The sequence below is a fragment of the Alligator sinensis genome, unplaced genomic scaffold, assembly GCF_000455745.1.
Source record: "Alligator sinensis unplaced genomic scaffold, ASM45574v1 scaffold917_1, whole genome shotgun sequence".
NCBI classification, from domain to species: Eukaryota; Metazoa; Chordata; order Crocodylia; family Alligatoridae; genus Alligator; species Alligator sinensis.
The window spans coordinates 1,917,910-1,941,049 of NW_005841988.1; the positions used below are offsets into that span (position 1 = coordinate 1,917,910).

Below are 23,140 nucleotides of genomic sequence, written 5' to 3' on the forward strand. Positions count from 1 at the left end.
TGCCTATGCAGGGGGTCAGACTCGATGATCTATTGAGGTCCCTTCTGACCCTAACATCTATGAATCTAGAATGTCATTGGCTTACATGAACAATTTAATTTTTTTTGTATGTTTGTACAATGTATGGTACATCTGTGTTTTTGGGAAAATTATATACTTGATTCTGGGCTATTACCTAAACAGGCCCAAAACAGGTGTGCGTTAACATAACAAAAGCACCATTTTCTGTATCGATACTCTGGCTACAAACAGTGCTACTTATTATTAGGGTTCCTGGTTTTCCATGATAAATTGCAAATTTTATGATAAAAAAATCACAAAATATGTGACTAAAATGAAAGGCCCCTCACCCCCCCTTACAGCCTCCCAGGCCCTGCTAGAGGGGGGAGCCCCAAGCTGGGGGCCCAGGTCCACAGCCCTCTGCCTCCAGCAGGAGGCGGCAGCTGCTGCAGCAGAGCAAAGCCTGGCTTTCCCCTCCCCCACTACCTGCCACCTGCCTAGTGCGGGCTCAGGCAGGGAGGGGCTGGCTTCCCACTGCTGCATGCACACTGGAGGGGGGGGGGCATGGTGGGGTTTGTGCCCCCCAGATCTGTGTGTGGGGTGGGGGCAAGCATGGGGTTCCCACTGCGGGCTCGGGCTCCTGCCCTGCTGTACTCCCTTGGGGCTTCCATAGCCTGGTGGGTACAACCTGGTGCTGCAGGGAACAGCAAAGCTGCACAGGGATCTCCTTGCCACTATGAGATCCACACTGCCCTGGTGATGCATCCTCTGTGCACATGGCAGTAGCAAGGGGCACAATACCATGCTGCCACAAGCACAGGGAATGCATTAATAGGGCAGTGCGGAGCTCGCAGTGACAAGGAGATCCCTACCCAGCCTCTCTCTGACCTGCAGCATCAGGTTATACCTGCCAGACTGCGGAGGCCGTCGGGGAGGGCAGCAAGGTGGAAGCCTGAGCCCACCCCTGCCCCGCCCATGGATCTGGGGGGCACAGGTTCTCCCTGCCCCTCCTGGGAGTGTGCACAGTGATGGGGAGCTGGCCCCTCCCCCTGTCCCCTGGATGAGCCACCCATGGCCCTGTCCCACTCCCCGCCGAGGCGCTGCAGCTGCGCATTGCAACCCTGGGCCCCAGGCTCCATGCACTGTCTAGCTGGGCAGCAGTCCCAGTCCTGCCCTGCTCAACTCTCTCCCTATGGGGACATCAATCCCCCACCCCACTTGCCTGCAGGAGCTGCTCTTCAGGTTGCCTGGTGGCCATGTGCATGTTCTTGCACAAGGCACTCCCTGCTTGACTGCCCTCCTTTAGCTCCCCCCCAGTCCCTTGCAGGGTACATCTCTGCCAGCCAGTAGAGAGCTGTTTGCAAAACAGCAAAATCTGGGGGTTTCTCCCATAAAGTGAGAAATCCATGTTTGCCTCTGCAAATCGGAGTAAAATCTGTGATTTTCTCCATTTTTCTGTGGGAAACAGAAAATCCGTATCCTTGCTTATTACAAGTATTTCCCATAACGAGTACAAATGATTTATTTGAAGATGGGGGGCATTTTCCATTGCCTTGCCAAAGGGCATGGCTGGACATTACCAAGTGTCATGACCCAAAGGGTATGATTTTGTGTGTGCTTCGGCACTGCAGAATTATTTCCCACCACAAGGAGCTTTCTTTGCACGGTGCAATTCTCAGTTGCATAGAGAAAACCCCAGTGCAAAGGAGTTCCTGCCACCCGTATGTAAATTTGTTTCCCACTATTGGCTGTTTCTAAATTATTCCCACATGGCGGCTAGCGATTGGCTTGCTAGCCGTATAAGAGGCTTGAGCGGTTTCCGCCCAAGTTGGAGATCTCCGGGGAGGACCTCATTTAGGAGGACTCCACATCCATCTCGTGGAGAGCTCTAAGCGCGCTGTGGAGCCTAACAAACCCCGCGTGTGCCTTAGAGAAGGATACAGGGGCCTGATCAACCTCTAGCCTCTCCCCGTCGCCACCTGATCCCTCGACATACCCTTCCCTGCACGCTTTCGTGGAGAGTCACCTTTTGGACTCTCATTGTGGTATCCAGAGCTCTGTCTGGGTTTAAGCGGCTTGAGTTTTCTACGGGTCTTGTTCGTGCGAGTTTTCTTTTCGTTTGTAACTGCAACTCAAGCAAGTTTTCCTGCCTGCACTACAACCATCTACGGTGTAAGTAAAATAATCTTTAATCAACCGCTACGCGTCTGTGCCTAATTCTAGTCCGCCGTGCCGAATTCCCCGACCCACGTGCCAGGGCTGCTGGCCACAGCCCGCCACGTGCCCCCAAAAGCCTTGGACCACTCCCGGCCCGCACACCAAGTATTTTCTATTCTTTGTTCTGATTTTTTTTGCTTCCAAGGCAAACATCTTGTAGGGCTGTCTCTTCACAAATTGTTGTGAGAAATCAAATCTGGGTCAGAAAACTGTCACTTTGTCATTGTGGGTATGTATAGAAGTGCTCCATGCATATTTTACAGTGCTGTAATTTTGAACATTTTTATAGCACTATAAAGTTACAGCACTCTTAAACATGAAAGAAATGTGTTTGGTGTCGGAGGAGGGGCAGGGGGGAGTGCCTCTGAGCCTCCCTGTACTTTCCAGGTTAGAGAACAGGGGGTGCTGCTCTGCAGGCTCCTCGGGCTGTGCAGAAGACCAGTGAAGAAGGTGCAGCTGTGATGAGTCTGTCTCTCCACCTCTCATCTTATACCCACTCCATAATGCAGTGCTGGGAGCAAGCACTGCTTCTGCCACCAGCTAGGCAGCACCTCTCACCCAGGCTGAGAGCCCAGCTCCAGGTGCCTGGTCCCGAGCCATGCAGAGTCTTAGGATGTGTGGGTATGTGTGCTCACAGTATGCCCAAGCATCTGGTCCTCCCCAGCCATGTAGGGTCTCAGGATGTGTGCGCATGTACATGCATGCATGTGTGTATGTGTGTCCCACTCACGGCATGTCCAAGCACCTGGTCCCCCCCCTCTCAGTCATGCAAGGTCTTGGGTTGGGGGGTGGTCTTTTTGCCCAAAGCATGTCCCTTTCACCCCCACCCTCCGCACCCTTCTTCACTAGGAATGGGCACTGCATCTGCCACAGGGCTGGGCAGTGGCTCATAAAACCCGTGGGATACTGGTGGAATTGCCCAAAATTTGGCCAGCATACAGAAGTTATTTAAAGCACTGTAGGTTGCTAAAGTGCTGTAAAATACAGAGTACAAATCTAGTGCCTCATTTAACAAGGGTTAATTTAAAGTGCTGTACCCTTTTTTTAAAGTGCTGTAAGGCCATGCACTTCTGTTGGACATGGCAATAAAGCACTTTAAATGGCAGCAAAAGCAATTTTTCTACAATGCTTATGATATTTGCATGACCCTGTCTGAATGCAAAAGCTATTGAGACTATAACAGAAATAATTTGATAGATGTCTTTCATGAGCAGCAAAGATACAGTTTTAACTTACTGAAAGAAAAATCTAGGTACCTAGGTACCAAAAGCCTAACACAGGATCTGTATGTAATGGCTAGCTTCTCTTGGTAATTTGTAATCTTTATTTATCTTTAAGGACTGGACTTTATTGCATAGAATAATTTAAAGAAATGTAAATTTAAAAAATAACACGTGTCTGCAAGTGATTTACTTGTTGGTGTTACACACAGTGTCTCAGGTTACTAGGTCTGAAAGACTTAGTTGAAAAAGTACGTTCTTTTTTTATTTTTCTCCAGTTTGTTCAATTGTGCATTTGACACCACTTTGGCCATGGGCAGGCATTCATTTCTAGTGGAAAGAACTTCTGTGAAATTCCTACCATAAGAAAAATAGCCAGGGAGTTGGAGCATACATGCTTTCCAGGCCCCTGGCTGAAGAGCTACACAAGTGAGCTGTTCAGCCATGGGGCACTAGAAGGTTGCTCCTTAGGGCACCTCTGAGCTCATTGATTCCCTGCCTGGGAAGGGGTCAGGCTTTCAATAGCCATTTTTATAGCTGGAGGTGCAAGAAGCGGAGCTGGGGAGAGCCTCCTCAACCCAATACCTGGCCTGCAAGCTTCTAAGTCACTGCATATACAGTGCAGCTGGATGTTGAAAAGCTGGAGATGCAAAGAAACCCAAACAAAAAACCCATCCAGGGAGTGTCTTCCTGACACCAAGTTTCTGGTCCATTGACTTTTAAATTATCCCAGCTCATGCGGTGATTGAAAAGCTGATGAGCTGGGTACTGGGCTCAGGGAGGCTCTGCTCCCTCTGAGGTTCTGGCTTTTCAACACCTGCGTGCAGCCCAGCTCCTGGAGTCCCAACTCTGACAGCCTTGCTACTGCGGCGCTGCTCCTGCCCTCCTCTGGATAGAACTGGAGTAGTGAGGGAGGCAGGGGGAATCATTCTCCCTGGCAGCCACCCCTCTGGGGCTCTGGAAGGGCTTTTTTTCCACAGGAGAGTGCTCCCCAACAATCAGCTGAATTGGTTGGGGGTAGGGGACAGGATTTTCCAAGGCCCCCAGGACTCCCTGACAGCTTGCCCTTGGGTGGGCTATCAGGGAATCAGTGTTCTCCCTCCCTCCTTCTTTGGAGGGTAGAGAACTGTGGGTGTGCTCTGTCCTGAAAGAAGTTCCAGGAAGATCTTCCTGGTAAATATCTGATCTACCTTTCTTGTGGAAGAACCATTTGTCTTCTGCAAGAAACCTTTGAATAACTAGTCTTTTATCATGCTGGAAGAAAGGCTGTTCTCTTGACACAATTATCATGCCTGTCTATGGCCCTAGGTTTCCTTTGATATTTGTGTAGGTCTTTAATGCAGCAGTGTGGAATGAGGAAAAACCACTCTTTTAAAACCCACAGGTGTAAGTTCACAAAGTTGTGGATAGATGAGTGGAGGTAATTGGAAATTGACTAGATTTTCATAAAGATCTTGTTGATTAAGATTCTTCTGAGAGATCAGAGGTTGTCTATGATTCTTCATCTTTATGATTTGAGTGAGTAGATGGATTTTTATTAGGACTGCCTTAAATGTGAGGTATTAGTTTACCTAAGCAGTTTTATTTGGAGTGTCATAAAATAATAGTAATAGAAGGTCTAACCTATCTGGCCAGCTGTTGACCAAATTTGTGGAAAGGAGGAATTCATTATTAATTTTTTTTCTTATTTGAGATAATTAGTTTAGCCCAGTGATGCTCAGCCTTATGGCCCTGTGGGCCAGATGAGGTGCAAGGTCCATCTACTGACTGGATAGGGCTCTGGGGCCCAGCACCATCCACTTCCTCCCCTTGTGCACTGGGATTGAGTCCTAGGGGCCCAGCAGCCAGATAACATGATGCTGCAGACTGACATTTAGCCCATGGACTGGAGGTTGAGCATCCTTTCCTAGCCTCTTGTATTTTACTGTATTAATGGGCTGAAATCAAGTGTTTTTAATTTTAAAAAAATATTACAGTATTCAGAAAATGTCATGTTAAATATAGGTGGAGATCACCAGAATTACAAAAGATGATATATAAGCACTTTATTATCTTTAATAGCTGTTTATGCCCATTTTATGTTTTATCCTGCTTTGTAGAAATGGCATCTTTTTCTTTGGTGTGTTCTTTACAGATAGCTGGATAGCTCTCTGTTGTTGTGGTGCTGTTTTTTTCCCAATAAGAAAATCCATTTTTAAATAAAACAGACAGAAAAGAGGTCTGCATCCTGTATCTCTGAGGACCATGGACTGGCTTGCTAGTTTTTAACTACCTCTACCTATATGTATGCTAATCTTGTATATTTAGTGGTAGTTTGATGCAAAGCAGTTGGGCAAAACTGGCTTGTGTGCTCTAATTTGGAGCTCAGTAAATTAGAAAAAAAAAAAGAGAGAGCCCAGACAGTTATATGAGATGTTAATATACACTATGTGAAATTGTTTTAAATAATAAAATACATATGGCAAATTAAACAATTGGATTCAGCAGTTCTATTTTCAATAGATAAAGATGTTAATTTGAACTGAAGCAATAATAATATCTAATACAGTTTTAGAAATCACTATAATTTCTGGCACCTTAACATAATTAATGTTCTCTGTATATTTGACGTGTGTGCAGAAGTCAACAAACCAAACCAGTGAGCTTTTGTTCTATTTTTGACATCTGTAATTAGTACCAGAATGCTGAAATTTGAAGTAAGAAAAACATGAACATAATCAAATCTTGTTCTAGTAGTAGGAGACACTGACAATAACACTGTTGTTGTTATAGGTCAGTCAGTATTTCCATCATGAGTCTATCTGAGCAAAAATGTCCACAATTATTCTCTGAACATGTCCACATTTGGAAAAAAAATCAGAAAAAAAATGGACTCTCTAACCATAAGAAGACACGCAATGTCTTATGTCTTTATATCCCAGGTAAATGAAACCTGAAAGATGCTCTGGGAATTTAGATTGGTATCTGCAAAATGAGATGGCATTAGCCTCATTAGCCTTGAATGTGCCTTCAGCAGCTTATTCTTATCTTTGGTAGGTCCACCTGAAATGAATTGGGAACCAAACTTAATTTTCCCCTGGAACTCCAAAGTTTTGGAAGAAAGCTTGGTTAGGTGTGTGTGAGTGAATCTATAGCATCTCAATTATTTCTCAGTTAAAAGAAGGAGCATCAGAAGGTTGACACTAGAGCATTCGTGATGTTTTCAATCCTGTCTGAGTCCAGAAATTATTGGAAACATCATAAGTCTGTGCTCACAGGATATCTAGCTTCATTTCTCAACCATAGAATTCCAGGGAAGTTTAGCTTTGGAATCCATATTACCACTTCTTAGCGTTTTATCCAAATCTGAGGTTCACCCAATACTTGTTATAGTTCTAAATTAAAACCTTAGTACTTCCCATGCCACACAGGTTTTCTTAGTTGGCACAAGCTTTGTATGAATGGAAGCTTCTCAAGTGAAGAGAGTCTACAGGAGTAATGATTTCTGGGTTTTACTCTTTGCTGCTCTTTGCTATTATATTTTTGCTTTTCAAGGCTGTGCAACTTAAATTTACCAAGTGAAATAGTTGCCCTATAAAAGTCCCTGTCGTTGCAAAATCAGTCATTTGGGTTCAAGGCTTGTCTGAGGTGTTGCAACCCAGTTCTCTGTCCCCTGCTTACATTACAGTTTAAAATTTGTAGTATTGGTAGCAACTGTCTTTGTTGGTCAGCTATTACTGAGATGGGCAATCTAGTAATATGTGAGACTCTTGTAGATGCTATGGCTGCAAAATTGAGGGACTGTCGGATTCTTCTGCTCCTGAAAAACCTTTGCTGTTGATTTGGTGATACAAAGGAGAAGAAGGGAAATATGTTGTTGGCTGGGCAAAACTTGTCTGAGTTTGAGGTTCACAGGCTTCTTTTGGAAAATTCAGCATAATTCCATACTTTGTTGAAAGGCTGCAAATGAGAGAAAAGGAGAGTACAAACACAATTTTAGGTTGTATTCAAACTACTCTATATTCATTACCAGGTAACTAAGTGGGGAGGGGGGCAGGCAGGGGGAACCCCAGCCTTAGGTAACATCCCAGCTGCCAGTTGTGATACCTTTGGAGAGCATACCATGGGATCCAGTATGCCTTAATAGTTCACTTTTTAATGCTGAATTACACTGTAATTACATTTCTGATTAAATTAAGGAGAAAGGGCATAATAGTCATCTAAAATTTTACTCCCTTGACAAATGAAACTATTTTCACAAATAGTCTCTTTTTGGAACCTACTTCTTGCTTGTCCAAATATAAATATTACATCTGTTCCTCCCCAACTTAAAGATCTCTACTCTTACAATTCTGTTAAGACAGTATCTTAACATTCAAACTGTTTTTTTATATAACCACTTGATGATAGTTGCTCACATTATATTCTGCAGTTAATGGGCGTCTTTATACATGCTCCTGAGAGGGAGGAAAAGTGGCATTTTAATTAAAGCGGTTCTCAGGAGCCACTCTAATTAAAGCACCTGCAATGTTTCAGCATCTCACACTTCAAAATGGTGACTTATTTGACGAGTTTAGTCAAAGTGCCCCCACTGCCATTTTGAAGCATGGGGATGCTGAGTACACTTGATGCTGAGGCTGCTGGAGTGTGCTAATGAGCACGCTCCAGCAGATTCAGTTAATCTAATTTGCACATGTCAGAGCGGGCATTGGGCACGTGTATAGATGCCCAATGAGACTAGAGCAATTAATCCTCAAAATTCCATTGAGCAGTTAATACTCTGATTTTTAGAGAATGTGAAACTCAGGCAGAAAACATACTTGATTTGCTGGAAGCTTTAGAGAGTCCACAAAGTTGGAACAAGACCACAGGAGTTACTGCTTCCTCATTCTGTTTTCAGACCTCTAGATCACACCTGACGAGGGAATAGATAAAAGTCAGTGCGGGGAGTGTCTTACATTTGAGTTCTGAGAAGCTGTGAAGTTTACCAGGTATTTGGAAATCTCCTTTAGTTGTGGGGAATAAAATCCTTTTTATAAGCTATTTTGAACCATACTATAAATTCTGTGTTGGGATAATTATTTAATTCATTAAGATTGTTTTAACTACTTAGCACAGTTGCCTTTTTCCATTAAGATTTTTTCAGATTTTTCCATAAGGCTGGTCTTCTCATCTGGACACTTTCCTTAGGCCTGCCTAATGATAGCTCTTGTCATGTCTTAGCTGCTGGTAGTAAGTACAGTCCTTTTTGTGTTTGGTAAAGTTTTCAAGCTTCATCCTTCTTTGTCTCTTAAAACCTTCAATAAATAAGCACAGGAGCAGGGAAATCTCAACAACCTTGTTGTAGTTGTTTCTTTATGGAGCAAAGAAATAATCTGTTTAGAAGCAGATTTTTCTTCTTAAAGTATATTACATGAACAATATATTGAAGGTGAAGTCAATAGCAAAAGTTCCATCAACTTCAGAGGGACCAGGATTTAAACCGGAATTTTTATGGTCCTTTAAACTGAATTATCATCCATCTTTGGCTTAAACTTCTGAGGCACTGAATTATGTATGTATTGAATTTGCGAGTGTAAAATCTAAAGGAAAGCCATATAGCACTGGTATGTAATCCTCCTCAGTTTTTGCTTAACAAACCCCTTACTTTGGTTCTTGTAAAATGTGAACATAAAGACACTGAAATTATTAAAACAAAAATACCCAAATGTTGCTCAAAGGTTGTATAAAATATTAAACTATGCAGAGAGTTGTATCTTTTTGTGGCATGTTGGTTAATTAATTTTACATGACAGAGACCAAAGAAAAGAGATTTAACAATTAGAAAGCAAACAAACAAAAGACATTTAATAACTTACAAAAATAATGATATTCATACAGTGGATTATTGTTATCAGCCTATGTTCAGAATAATTTATAGATGAGTAATTTATTGTACTACATTTCAAAGAGGCCAATTATCTTGTTACCAGTACAACATGGGATAAAATTAATCCTTTTTTTAGCTACATTGAGACTATTCAAATTACTTGGGTTTTATGAGCTAAATATCTTAGCAGACAAATAACAGGATAGTGCACCTAGAGAGGGTGCCTGCCCCTGAGAGCCAGTCAGAGTGTTCATTATTAAACATTGGTTGTTACTAAAATATGGTTTCCATATGGAATATGCTACATGTAATTGATGTAAACCACATTGGTAATAGTTTTTATCAAGTGGTACTAAACGCAAGCTAAATCCAACATAACTGTTTATGTAGACTGCGTGTAAGTGGGTATTACTGGGACTAGTCCGATTTTTCAGGAAAATATTTCCATTACTGACCGAACCTACGTAACACAGCTGATGACTGTGCTAGGACTTGCGCAAGGCTTTTGTCAAAGTCCTTCCCTGAGGCTGTTAGAAGAGTTTGATAACCATGAAGTGAGAAGAGGAACTCTTGTCATAGTTTAAAACCTGGATGACAGATAAGTGTGAAATAGAAATAAAGAGACAGTTCTCAGATGATCCTGGTATCTGGTGATCTAGGATTTGTGGTGAGATCTAGCCAGTTCTCAGGTGATGTAGGATTTGTGGTGTTCAATATATGCATGAATGAATTGGAAGGGGAAGTGAATCTCAGTGTGACAAAATTTGCCAAGTGCAAAGATTATTTTAAAGGTTAGCTCCTTAAAATGCGTGGATTGGAAATCCTGGTAGTTTGGGCAGCAAGGCTTAGTGAAATTAAGCCAAAGTTCCAGATCTTTCATCCTGGCTATGCAATTGCTTTCTAGGTGCATCATTTAATTTCCATATCTGTTTTCATCTGAAATTTAGGAATAATAATGCTCAATAGTGCTGGTTTCTATATTAAAATGCAGCCTTGGTCATAGTCTTAGAAGCTGAGCAGGACTGAGCCTAGGACTGAGCTGTGCTGGGATGCATCCTGGTACAGCTGATCCATTTCATTGGGTGAAACGCGCATCACCCAGTGTCCCATAGTGGGATAACACACAATGTGTTTTCTTGGGGCTTGAGGGGCCTAATCCTGTGCAGCCAGGAAATTCCCACACAGGATCAGATCCCTCAAGTGCTGAGAGTACCTACTCAGAATTCCAGTCTTAGAGACGCACCCTGGGGAATCTAGGGGCATGTCACAAAATAATGCCCATTAAAAAACCAGGAAAAGCTGGGGGTTCACGCTTACACAGATGCACCCCAGGTTCTTGCTTGCAGAGTCTTGCCCCAAGATTCCCTGGTGTGAGTATTTGCATGCAGGAAACCCTGGCTTTCCTGCAAAGATGTGTCCTCTGGGCTTTGGCTTTCCCACTTACAGAGATGCACCATGAGTTTTCTTGGGGTGTGTCTGTAAGGGGAAATGTGTGCAGGCACTTACACGGTTTGAGGAACCCGTTTGGAAATTTCTGTGCTGTGCAGGATTCGGTACCTCAAGCTTCTGGGGCAGATGATGAGTGCAGGCAGTTCTGGGCTGCCAGGGTCTCTTGCCACAAAGCAAATAGATGCCCATTGTTAAATAGCAGCACAAATTAATACCACCTTGGTCACAGCCACACATTTTGGGCATTTGTGACATAACAAAGGGCATGGACATGCTTCAAGTAGTGTTCAGGGCAATCTTGCAGCACTGTAAAAATGGTGTTTAAGGATTGTCAATCTGATCTCTGGCTTGGTTCTTACTAAAGGGCATTTTGTTGTGGATGGTGTTATATTTTGTTTAAAATGCAATGCACATGTCCTGACCCTGTGTGTGTGAGAAAGACAGAGACCTTTTTTTTTATGGACATTATTTTGTAATTGTGAAGATATTGGCTCATCCGAGACTTATTTTTATTTTGGTAATTACACTTTCTGTAGTTTCTCTGCCTTTTCAATTAGATATGCTGTTCTTTTACATTTTCTATAAGATGTTATGAAGTGGGGGTTTTTTACTGTTTAAATATAAGTATATTTTTCCCCTAGAAGTGGCTTTGATTTCAGTGTCTTATATGGGAAAGAATGGTCAGGGGTCAATGAATCTAATCTGGCATTAATGATGTCATAATTGTGTAGTTTGGAATACAGTAGGATGCTACCATTGCTTCATGGGGTCTGGTGGTTGTAATGCAACTCATGATCATGAATCTATGAATCATGGGAAGATTTCTGGCTCAGTAGTATGTGAGCTGTAAGCAGCAGAGGAAGAAGGCACAGAGCAGGGAATACTAACTTTGGCAAAGTTAGCTGCATTGGACTTTTTGTACATGCTCCCTCATACTTCCAGCTCGGGAATCCTGGTTGTACTACTGAGAGGAACAGAGCAGGGAAATGTCTTTTGCTGAACTATTCCAGCTTACATGCTTCCTTCTGTGTCTGCTTTTACAAAGCCCATTAAAGCTGGGAAGAATTCTGAGCTCAGTGTGGCATAGTAGGCAGGGGAAAAGTGGTGGGTCTGTATATGTCACGAATGTGTTCTGAGCCTATGTCACCTTGAAAATATTGTCCCCTTTAGTTTCACCTTGTATTCTGGGGCTTAGCTGCCACCAGTGGTGCGTGCAATGATTTAACAGAAGGGCATCCAGGCTAATCCCATGCCAAGAGCTCATGTCTGCCACTGCCAAAAGGACCGTGCTACTGCAGCCCTTCTGGATCTGCTTCTTGTTATGTGGGAAGAGAAATTGGATGGTGGCTTCACCTACATAATGATCATGAGGGCTGCATTTTACATCAGTCCATGACAATATGATTAAGTCCAAGCAATTTAAATGATTCCATGATAAAATCTAAGAGAAAAAGTGCTGTTTTTCTTAAAGCTGTCTGTTTCTGTGGTATGCCTTTATACTTCCCTATGCTTGCTATGGGAAACAGGATTTTCTGATTACAAATATTTTCTTAATTACCAAAGACAACTAGCATATTTTTGTGGCTACAACTGAAAATAGTAATTTAGGTTCAATGAACCATACCTTACAAACTATTTATTCAATTAATTTAGTCCTTTTGGGGGTCACAAAACATACACAAACAAGTTGCAAATTTTAAAGAATTGTTGTGGTTTGACTGATAGCTTTTCCATTCAGTCAGCACCTCCATCTTTGGAATTCAGTGGTTGCTTAAGTCATGTGACATTGTTTCTGATTCATGATCAGATGGCCTAACTTGAAATGAAGTCCTTTGCCAAAAAAGAGAAACAAATTCCATTCTTCTTTAAATTAATCTCAGTAACTCATCACTATATTGATTTCTAGAAATATGTGAATGAAAAAAATCTCCAGTGATCATAAACAATGAACATTAATGGGATATAAAAGAAGCCAAATTGAAATCCTCTTTCTAATTTAGTAAAATACTTATGAACAGATTTTGCTGGCTGTGTTCAACTACCCCTAGTGACAAGTGTCAATATTTAGATACAGAAACAGTGCTCTAGTAATTGCTGTGTTGATGTCTATTAAATGTTGCCCATTTAAAAGAAAAAATGCAAATAGCAGGATGAACTAATAAAGAAAGTGCATTATTTATATTATTATCCAGTTACTGCTGAATACATCATCCCGAGAACAGGAATTTTTAATCCTGTGCATATTTTAAAATCATGAGATAAAGGGCTCTGAGTAAAACTTCTGTTTTTCATGTTGTTCGTGGACAGCTATATTTGACTTTGACCTCTTCCCAAATCTTTCTCATGGCAGTTGACTGACTGGGGATTTTTTTTTCTTAGTTGTAACTTTGGCAAGCTAGGAATGGGTCATGTCACTTAGCCCTTATTACAATGAAAAATAATACTGTGTGTGTAATTTGAGGAACCCCCCCCTTCCCCCCCGCAATTCCAGGTTTCCCCATTGCCCTCCGAGGCTCCCCAGGTTCTTGTCAACCCATGGGGATCCCCCCTGCTATTTGTAGTTGTCTTTGCTATCTATCCCAGGGGAGCAGGCAGGGATGGTTAACCTGGCTGCGGCTGCCACTGCTAGGCTGCTGCTCTTCTCTGGGCTGAGCCAACTCCAGGGGAGGGAGGTGGGTGGAGTATTTACACTAAGATGTAGCCTAGATGGGCTACACTTCAGGGTAATTTAAGCTGGGTAGCAAGGATCAGAGGCAATTCTACCCTGGAGTGGTGTAATTTTGAGCTGTATAACGAGTGCTTAAAACTAGTTTCAGGTGTTAATGTGTGGACAATCCAGGAGTTGAGAGCTGCCCAAAATTACTGTGCAACAAGGCCCCATCTGAAAGAGGAAAAGGATTAAGATTTGCTCTGTCCAAACTACCAAGCCTGGAGAGAACTGCTTTGTGGTTCAACCTCCTGTATAACTTAAAGCACCCTCTGGACTACACTATAGGACAGACAGTATTTAAATTTTTGGGTTGGTATCTCATGAGCTCTTTACACATTGTGAAACTAAATTAGTCCAAAACTTTCTCTTGGATACATAGCACATCCAGGTCAGAAAAGTAGATTGGTAGTAGTTCTTAAAACAAAGATGTTGTTTTGTATGGCAGAATTTCTGGTTTATTTCTACTGGTTTCTAAGTGTTAGAATTTTTGTTTCTGTTAGAGGTCTGTATAACTGGACTCGTGGTGCTAATACAGTGGTGCGAGAACATAATAGCAGTATTTTTTAAAAGCCTCTGATAACCATTCCCAAAATTTTTCCTGCAGAATATTTGTTGCATCCAAAATACAGAGCTTTGTGGTGTCACATCAAAGTTTTGTTGACACCAGTTTGTGATGCTCTGAATAAGTCACTCATAGCTTTACTATCTAGGGGCAACATGACATCCCAGTAAAGGCCAAAATTTTATAGCACTACACACATTCTCTGTGTATGTAACTGTGTATAAATACACCCTATACACATAGTCACCTTGATAGATGGAATGGTATCAAGATTTTGAATTTAGTTTGCTATACCCATGGTATATATTTTGCTGGACCATCCACAGGGTAAATTGAACAGTTAAGTAGTAAGGTTATCACATTTATTGCAGTATCATTCCAAGTTTATAAAAAAAACAAACCTGTTCCATTACCTGGGTCTTATTACATCATTCTAAATTTATAACAAACCAACAACACCTCCTCTTAAAAACCAACCTATATCAGAAGCTTCTCCTCCCACCAACTACTGGCATTTTCCTAAAATACGTACCTATTTGAGACCCAAGACAAGGAAATTTAAGTTATGGGCCAGTAGGTTATTTTCTCTATATAAATATGTCATAGCTTATAGCTTACATTTTTGCACAGTTAGAAACAGGAGCTTTATTCTGTTGGAGACGGGAACTTCCCAATGGGACATATAGCAGTTGCTTCTAGTCCTGGAACAGCTTGAAACATCAGACTGTCAATGTCATGGCATTTTTATGTGTAGAAAAGCTTCTTTAGGTCACTTCTGGAAGTGTTTTACATTTATTAGCTTACTTTTTCACTCCCTCAGAACTCTGCACAGTTAGGTTTATGGTAACAGCAACACCTGGTTTTGCAGGCTGAAGGGTATGAGAAATTGTCCCAGTATAGACTTTTTTCAAACTGTCAAACATTCCTGAAATAGTTTTTCTGTAACGCATGTGGCATATACAGAACATACAGTGAAATGGAATGGTATACATTTTTACCAGCATTCATCAACTCACACATGACTAAGTAGCTTCTGGGTATTGTGGCCCCCTCAAATTCAGGCTGGTAAAAACTTTATATCTCAGCGGAAGAATCTCTCTACTCCTAAACATTATATACATGTATGTACCCACATATGTGTAGCTTTTAATTCCCATGCATACCTGTGTGTCTATCTGTTACATTCCTGTGTATATATATCTTTTGGTATACTTTTACATATTATTGCAGAGCCTAATACACACAGAAAAAGATGTAGATGCTAACACTGTCTCTTTAAATTGCCTGATGTGGACTCTCTTGACAAAGACCTCCTTATCGTTTTCTTCAAATCCAGTTTCCTGAATCAGCGGATTTTTTTCCTCCTTTGAAACTTCTGAAACTCTGAGCCCTGTCAAAACAAGATGGCTGGCAAGTTCTAGGGACAGAGCAGAGACACAGACAGAGACAAAGAAGCCCCTGAGAAGGCAGACAGACTTATATTGCTTGTGGTTTTTCAGTACAGCTGGTTTCAGATGTGTCGGCCTTGTTCTGCACTGGTTCCACTGCCAAAGCAAGACTGTCACAGCTGGTAGTACTTACTGCACTTGCGGGAAAGTATGTGATTCATTAGTTGGAACCGTATGTTTTTCACCAGTTCTGGTCATGTTTTTGTTAGGATGTGGTAAAAGCATAAGCAGGGGGTGAAGGGACAATGGAAATATGTGACTTGTTAAAAATTGGCCTCAACCAGTTATTAGTGAAATTGTGCACCATAAAAAAGTATACCATATCTTATAACATAAATGACTTTAATTCTTTATTCTTCAGTTAAGGTCATTTAGTCATAAGTAATAAAAATTATCAATATCAAGTCTTTTTTTTTTTCTCTCTTTCTTTTGTAAGTATTATGATCCTTTTAACCAAAAATTATAATACAGAGAGAAGTCATGCAAGAAAAAGACATTCATTTGGTGAAAAATGGTCAAGACAAGCTAGAATTTTGAAAGGAGTTGGCTGCTATTACTTATAAAATATGAGTGTGGTGTAATAGCTAATAGAACAATGTTATAACATTAGGTGTGAAAAGGACAATAAATGGGAGTTCTTTTGCTTGCAGATAAGGCAGACTAAAATTGTGCACAGAGAGAATGATCTCTTGGCCAAAAAATATAGTATTAATATAATATTATTGTCTTATCTGTGGGGCATCTTTATATATACCTTAGCAGGGAGTTTGCCTTGCCTTGGGTAGGTATTAACAGTCAGTATTAATTCAATTATACATTTTACAGCTGTTTGGGTCTAAGCACATGCATTTTAAAAATTAAGCCTCATATACCATTTATTTTAAACTAAAAGTAACCGCTGTTTTCTTCAGTTGCGAAAACAGCTCCCTGGACTCTCAGCCACTACTACTGATATTAAATTAAATTATATGAAGATTTCAAAGCCATATGCTTGAGATAATTCTTTCAAAAGAAATCCTTCCACCCCCACACTCATACCCACGTACATAGCCAGTGGACTTTTATAGAGCTAGAGCCAGGTCGCTCTCTGATAATTAGCTCAGCTGGCTGCAGCATAAATAAAGGAATGCATTTAGGGGCTGTAGTCTGTGACATGGCTTAACAGAGCATAAAAAGGTGCATCTGTTACATGCCTGAATGCAGTCACCTCGCTGTCACCCACGAACTGATATCCGTTCTGAAACATGCCAATGAAATTTTGCAAAAAAAGAGGCGGGTATTGTATTAAATTAACCAGGCTATGAATGTGCGAAGTGCTGCTGCTTGAAAACTATCTTGGCTTTTCTGTGGTGTTGCAACGAGTCCCTCCAGTATCTATTAGGATGACCTGTGGCACTGAATACTTCAACACTCTTCTGGCTAGTACCGTTGACCTTTGTCAGCTTGATAAAAAAGCAGAGCCTAGAAATGTGCTTGTCATTTTTAGTGAACGAAGAGGCTGGGAAGCACAGGGATGCCAACAGCCTGTTTTTGTTTAAATTAGGATGCCGAGCCCAGTACAGAATTGCAGTCTGCTTCCCTTCCCCTCCCACCAGCCCCATGTCTCTCACCCCCTTCTTCCCCTGACTGTTGGTACTTGATTTGAGGTCTGAAATAATGAGGAATGTCTGCATGATCAAAGTTACTCCCTGCCTCCTGGCCTACACAGAAGCTCTGGTGTATGTGTTTGGTAGGCGACAAACAGCTTGTTGTAATGTATTTGAAGGTAATACAATCACACTTTTGTTATGTTCTTTGAACATGTATTTGCTTTTTGCATTCAGTAATTCTAATGAAACAGGACACATTAAAGCTGTTTTACTTTAATTTAGCAATGTAACAATTTTTTTAATTCCTTGCAGCCCAAAGATTTCTTCATGTTCACATATATATCAATGAACTGAGAAGTTCCCAGTTTTTCCTAGTCCTCTAATTCCTTTGTGCATGTTGCTTAAGGTATGCTGTGGTCTGCATGGAAAATTGGCACAGTAATAAGGTGTCTACCATTTTGAGAGTACACCATTACTTTTACAGCATTATTGTTATTTATATACAGGGTATATTCTTTTGTGGGGCCATCCTAGTTCCTTATCCATTAGATGGTGATGTAATACTTTGGGGAGCTAGCCCCACACAGCTTGAACCAAAAATTATTCCAGTTGGTAAGAGAATATGGATGACCAGAAGGTGTGATGCATTCTCCTCTGTATTTTGAAGCAGTTATACTGAAAATATAACAGTATCCTATCACAGGGCCACACCTGCATTCCTAGTGGCCAGACACATCTTTGTTTTTGCCAACTCTCTTAACATAGGAATAACTTGGGGGGAGGAAGCAAACACATATAAGTATTTACCTTATTGCTTGGAGAGAGGGGGACGGGAAGGAAAAAAAGTTGCTATCAAGAGAGACGATAGTGTCTCAAATTCCCTTTATCTAAGTGCTGTGAAGTTATAATAAGCCAGCTGTGAAATTAAAAAAAAAAAAAAAAGCCACTGAATTTTTCTTAGTTCTCTTGATTTCTTTTTCCAGCTATGAGCCTTTCCTCCTCCCTTTCTGTGTTTTTTTTTTTCTTCTCTACTTATCTCAAGGGAGTTTCTAAGAAGCAAGACTGAGAAAAGAGCTGAGGTTTATGTTAGAAGAAATTAAGGTTAATGATCATTGGCTCATTTTCATATTCCGTGGGTGTGGATGGAGGAGTAATCAGTGCAGGTGGCCTTGCCAGTTGGGAGTTTCTCTTTGTCATCAAGAAAATAAGGAGAGTGCAGGGATTGAATTACCACAGATATTTCTGGGCTAAACATATTTCATTTCCCCAATCGGCTCTGGTTTAAGGACAGAAAGCTGGCATTAATTTTACCCAAAGAAAAGCACGGACATATATATTTTGATATAATTTGACTGAATGCATAAGGGTCGTTACTTGTTCAAATTCAATTTTGGTGTAATCTTTCAAAATAATGCCCTGAAAAGCAAGGGGGGGGGGAGGTGTCTTGATTCACTTTGACAGTTTGTTTCTGTGCCCAATTACCACTTACTTATTGAATGTTAAAGAGCTGCTTATTAAAAAGTGCACTCTGACTGCACCAATTGGCATCACAGCTGTCTGCTATTACATGTAAGGGTGCTCTATCCTAACTTTTAAAGGATGTACACATTTGAAGCAGTTATGTTTAGCTAGCCAAGGAAGTGGGGGATTTGGATGAGGAAGTGCATGCTGGCCTTGAAAGAATATCTCAAATGCATTCTAATTTCAGCCACATAAAGACTGTTCTTATGAAGAAATACTTGTTTGAAAAAGAATACTGAAATGACAAAATAGTTCAGGCAAACAAACCCTGGCTAGGAAACCTGTAACTTCCACTTGGAACTGTTTCTAGCTGCTTCTAGGTTTCCCTAACATTTCTGAAGTTAGTCACCGTAACTATGAGATTCTAATGTAAAATATGGGCAAATAAAAAGTCAACCATAGGCTATGAAAGGCATTCAGTGAGATGGTAAATAACAGTTGCAGTGTTTTGAGTGATATATGCACAGCATGGTGTTTGGGCATAGGGAGGGGATTAGTACCTAATTGATATGTTTTGTTTCTAAGCATAGTACAGCAGGCAGCATAAGTGAGTATTCTTGTTCTTATTATTTTAGCACTAAATCTGTTTGGCTGTTTCACTTTAGGTTATGTAGCTAAAGCTAAAATAAATACTTAAATGTATATTGTGTATGTTTATTATTTTAAGTAAAGCTAATTCCCCCTCTCCCCTGAACTCACACACTTACTAGACCACTCTTTAGCTTTTCAGCAGAATAAATGTTAGTGTTCAGAGGTTTGGTTAGCACCATAGAAAATAAATTGTTACCGCGATAGAACCTTCGAGTAGTGGAATCAGGGGCCAGATTTTGGTTCCTTCAGTCCTCTGAGGTAAGAGTCAACATACAGTTGCATATTCATGAGACAGTCATTAATATGAATAGTTGGTCTGCTGCTGCACCTTTCCATGGTTTATTAATAACTTATGGACAGACCACTCCCAAACATACAGAGGGCAAGAAGACTTTAATGATTGCAGCATTCCCTCAACAACAAAAAATGAGATGGTTTACTTCAGCAGCACCGTTTGCTACACTGTAGTTAATGTGTCAGTACTTAAGGTTGTATCAGTAACACTTGAACTATAAATCCTATTTTTCAGGGTTATAAATTGTGTGTAAAACTTTGCTCCAGGCTGGAACATGCCATAAAGAAATATCTGCCTTGAAGCAAATATTTTTTTGGCTTGGTCTCTAAAGAAATTCTTCTCTCCCATGGACGCACTCGCTCGCTTGCTCTCACTCTCTCTAGCTGTCTCCTGCCCCTCTCTCCCCCCTCCCCCCCAAAAATTCAAAGAATAGGAGGAAAATAAAATCAGTGATACAGTTTCAAGGCTCTATTCTTCCTTGGTGATGGAACACAAAACTGGCTTCAGTTAACAAAAACATTGGCATATTGTCAGTCCAAAGCATACATGCCTCTCATATTTAAAAAAAAAAAAATAATTGCTACACATGCAAAATAATACTTCTGAAAAAGGCAGGTTTTTTAAAAAAGATTTTTTACAATTGGTACATGAACTGGTTCCACTTGTGTAACCATAAAAAAAAAAAACCCAGCAGAGAGAAAGGCAGCACTGACTTACAAGGCAGAAATTCCCAGCTCTGTTGCACATTTGCTGTTTGACCTTAATCACATCACTTAGCACCCAGTAATGTTTTCTGAGGCGCTCCAAAACTACGGTGATATTGCCTATGGGAAGCATGTCAATAATAATAATAATCTGTCAACAATACCTGTTACAAAGAATTTCAGACTACTATTATTTTCTTAGGAAAATGGGTGTCTCTCACTTTTCCCCTATCCTCAGTTGCAAAACTTCAAACATTCAGAAAGACAAAACCTTCACCTTCTAAATGCCATTGTCTTACCCATTGTAACTCTTCAGCCACTGGGACTGTCATGAGGTTTCCAATGAGCTGAGGCATGCTGATGCACGCTCTCATTATGTTTTTAATACACATAATTAAATCCCAAGAATAATACTAAATATCCAGTAAAACTTTAATCCTAAAAGCCTACTAATGAAATAAGAAGCTGATTCATGAGATGGAACTGGAGGGAACTTAAGCCATTCACAGAGTTATCCAGTAGAAATGGAAAAAACACACATTGATGTCTTTAAATTGTTATTGAATGGTGATATGAATTTCTTATTTTTAATTTCTAGCCCTGATGCAGTCTGTATAGAAGCATTACCTTTTGGAAGTGATTGTTAGTCTTTCATGGGTATTTTAAATACAGTGTGTTTTTTAGCATCCAGCATTTTATTCTCCACTAAAATATCCTCTTATACTATACCTTTTTCTGTACCTGCGACTGGATGGCTCGGGGACTTGTTAGTGGGCTATAAAAGCTTTCTGTTTTAGGTCACAAGTTTTCAATTCAATCTAGGCTGGAAGTAGAGCATTGTTAATATCTGAGGGCTGTGTGGCAGTCTAAGTCCACTTCCCAGTAGACAAATGTGCATCTCAAAGAAAAGAAAAATACCACTACCACAGCTTTGTTGTTCTGAGCTGTGGTACCCTACACAACTTAACTGAAGTAGTTAAGTTTACAGTGCTTTGATTTAGATAGGAGGTGGCTGGAAGCAGAATTATTCCAGTGGGATGACCTTGACTGGAGCTCACTTAACTTTGCTAGGCATTGAGAGCCTGGACTGGATGGCCCACAGGTCACACTGCAATGCTTGATCTCAGATTTTCTTTTAGAAGAAGTGTTAAATTAATAGGTAAAATACAGGAAGTAAAGTGTATCTTACTAAGATGTTTTGAAGGAGAGAGTTAACTTGGATACTAGTATAATTATGTCAGGTCGTGAAGAAATACTGTGTAACTTAATTGGGGAGGTAGAAGGGCAAAGGGGTTTTGTTTTCTGTTGTTTTTGTGGATGATTTTATGTTTTGGGATGTAGTTGCAGTATATATCGCTGTTACTGATGCTGACTCTGTATACACATGACAAAGATTTGTGTATGTTAAAAAAAACTACAAATAAAAAAACAGGCTAGCTGACTGAGAGTCTGAACCTAACAGGCCATGGAGTCTGAACCACCTTTTCACCCATAGATCTGCTCTTTCTCTAAGTGAGAGTGGTGGCGCACGGGCACGGTGTGGTAGCTTTTACTGTTGCTGCTATGTGGCACTCCATGTGTAGTCCTAAGGCTGTCTACTGCCTTCCATGAATATTGAATTTACAAACAAACACACCACTTAAAAAAAAAAAAAAAAAAAAAAGTTAATACTAATATAGTTTAGAGAGTTAACTGCAGAGAATTACTTTTGGAATCATTTTGTATTAAGACTAGAAAATGTACTGTTCTGTATTGACTGGGAATGAACTGGATTATAGGAGTCTTTTCTATCTCAAGCTCCACTACTCTACTCTCCCTACATGTGTCAGACATTGATCCCTGCGCAGGATCAGTAAGATGGTGTGCAGTGAGGATCTGAGGGGAGTATTTTACCTTGAAGGCTCTTTCATGTACTTGATAGACAAGAATAGATACACCCATCCCAAATGTGTTTTTTTACCTGAGGATCAGAATGTCTTCTCCAAGATCTTTTTAAAATCCATCTGTATTTTGTCATATATCATAATTCATATTTTAAAATGTTCCAGATATGCACGTATATTAATCTGTCTTTATGCATGTACGAAAATAGTGAATTGAGAGTCATCCAGAAATGTTTGTACTGCATCTTTATCCATGTTTGTCATCTAAGTTTTCATAATTAGAAACCTCAGTAATTAAATCATATAACATAAACTGGAGGATGCTTTGGAAAATATATTTTCAAGACCTAGGGAACCACAGGCAAAATAACACAATTTTCTATTATGCATGCATTGCCAGGTGCCTAGGTATTGCAGAAATAAGTTGTTCCTTCGTTCTTCAGTATATACACACTATTTAACTTTAAAAGGTAAGTTCAATGGCTTTTACTTTATTTACAGTTTTCAAAATTGCACATTTGCATTACTTCAGCAAAAGGGACATTTGTGTGTCTGAATACATCTTTGCAAAATCAACTAGTTGACATTTAAAATTATTTGAATATGCAATGAGTATTTTGTATGCAAAAATGAGCTTTTGTGAATTTGTGTTCAAGGCCACTCATCAAGCCTGTTTAAAATAAGATCATCTTATTACAAAAATCTCTTGGATTGTCCAATAATGCTTCATATAATAATAATAATAATGATGATGATGATGATGATGATAAACCATTCTTACCTTTGTTTTTCATTGGTATTCTCCTGATATTGTAAAAGAAAACATCCCTGTTTTCCTGGAGAAAACTGCCTTATCCTCATGCCTTAACCACAGACACATTACAGACAGTGTTTTGGGAGAAGATAATATCACTCTCATTCTCTCCTTTAGAGGATGAAGGCAATTGAGTCTGGTGTTGGCCAGCCTGTGGCTGTCCACCATCTGTGTAAGGAATTCACAATCCCAGACAAAAGAAATTGGCAAAGTCTTCTCTCTGTCTGTTCTCCAGAGCCTCAAGATAGCCATAAAACACCTGGACAAAATCAGCAGGTGATGGAAAGGG

At 40.4% G+C, this 23,140-nt stretch overlaps 1 protein-coding gene across 1 annotated transcript in view; it reads left to right on the forward strand.

Moving 5' to 3' along the window:
• BNC2 (basonuclin 2) overlaps window positions 1–23,140 on the forward strand; it is a 456,753-nt gene that overhangs the window by 232,118 nt on the left and 201,495 nt on the right. The gene's annotated exons all lie outside the window — the stretch shown is intronic.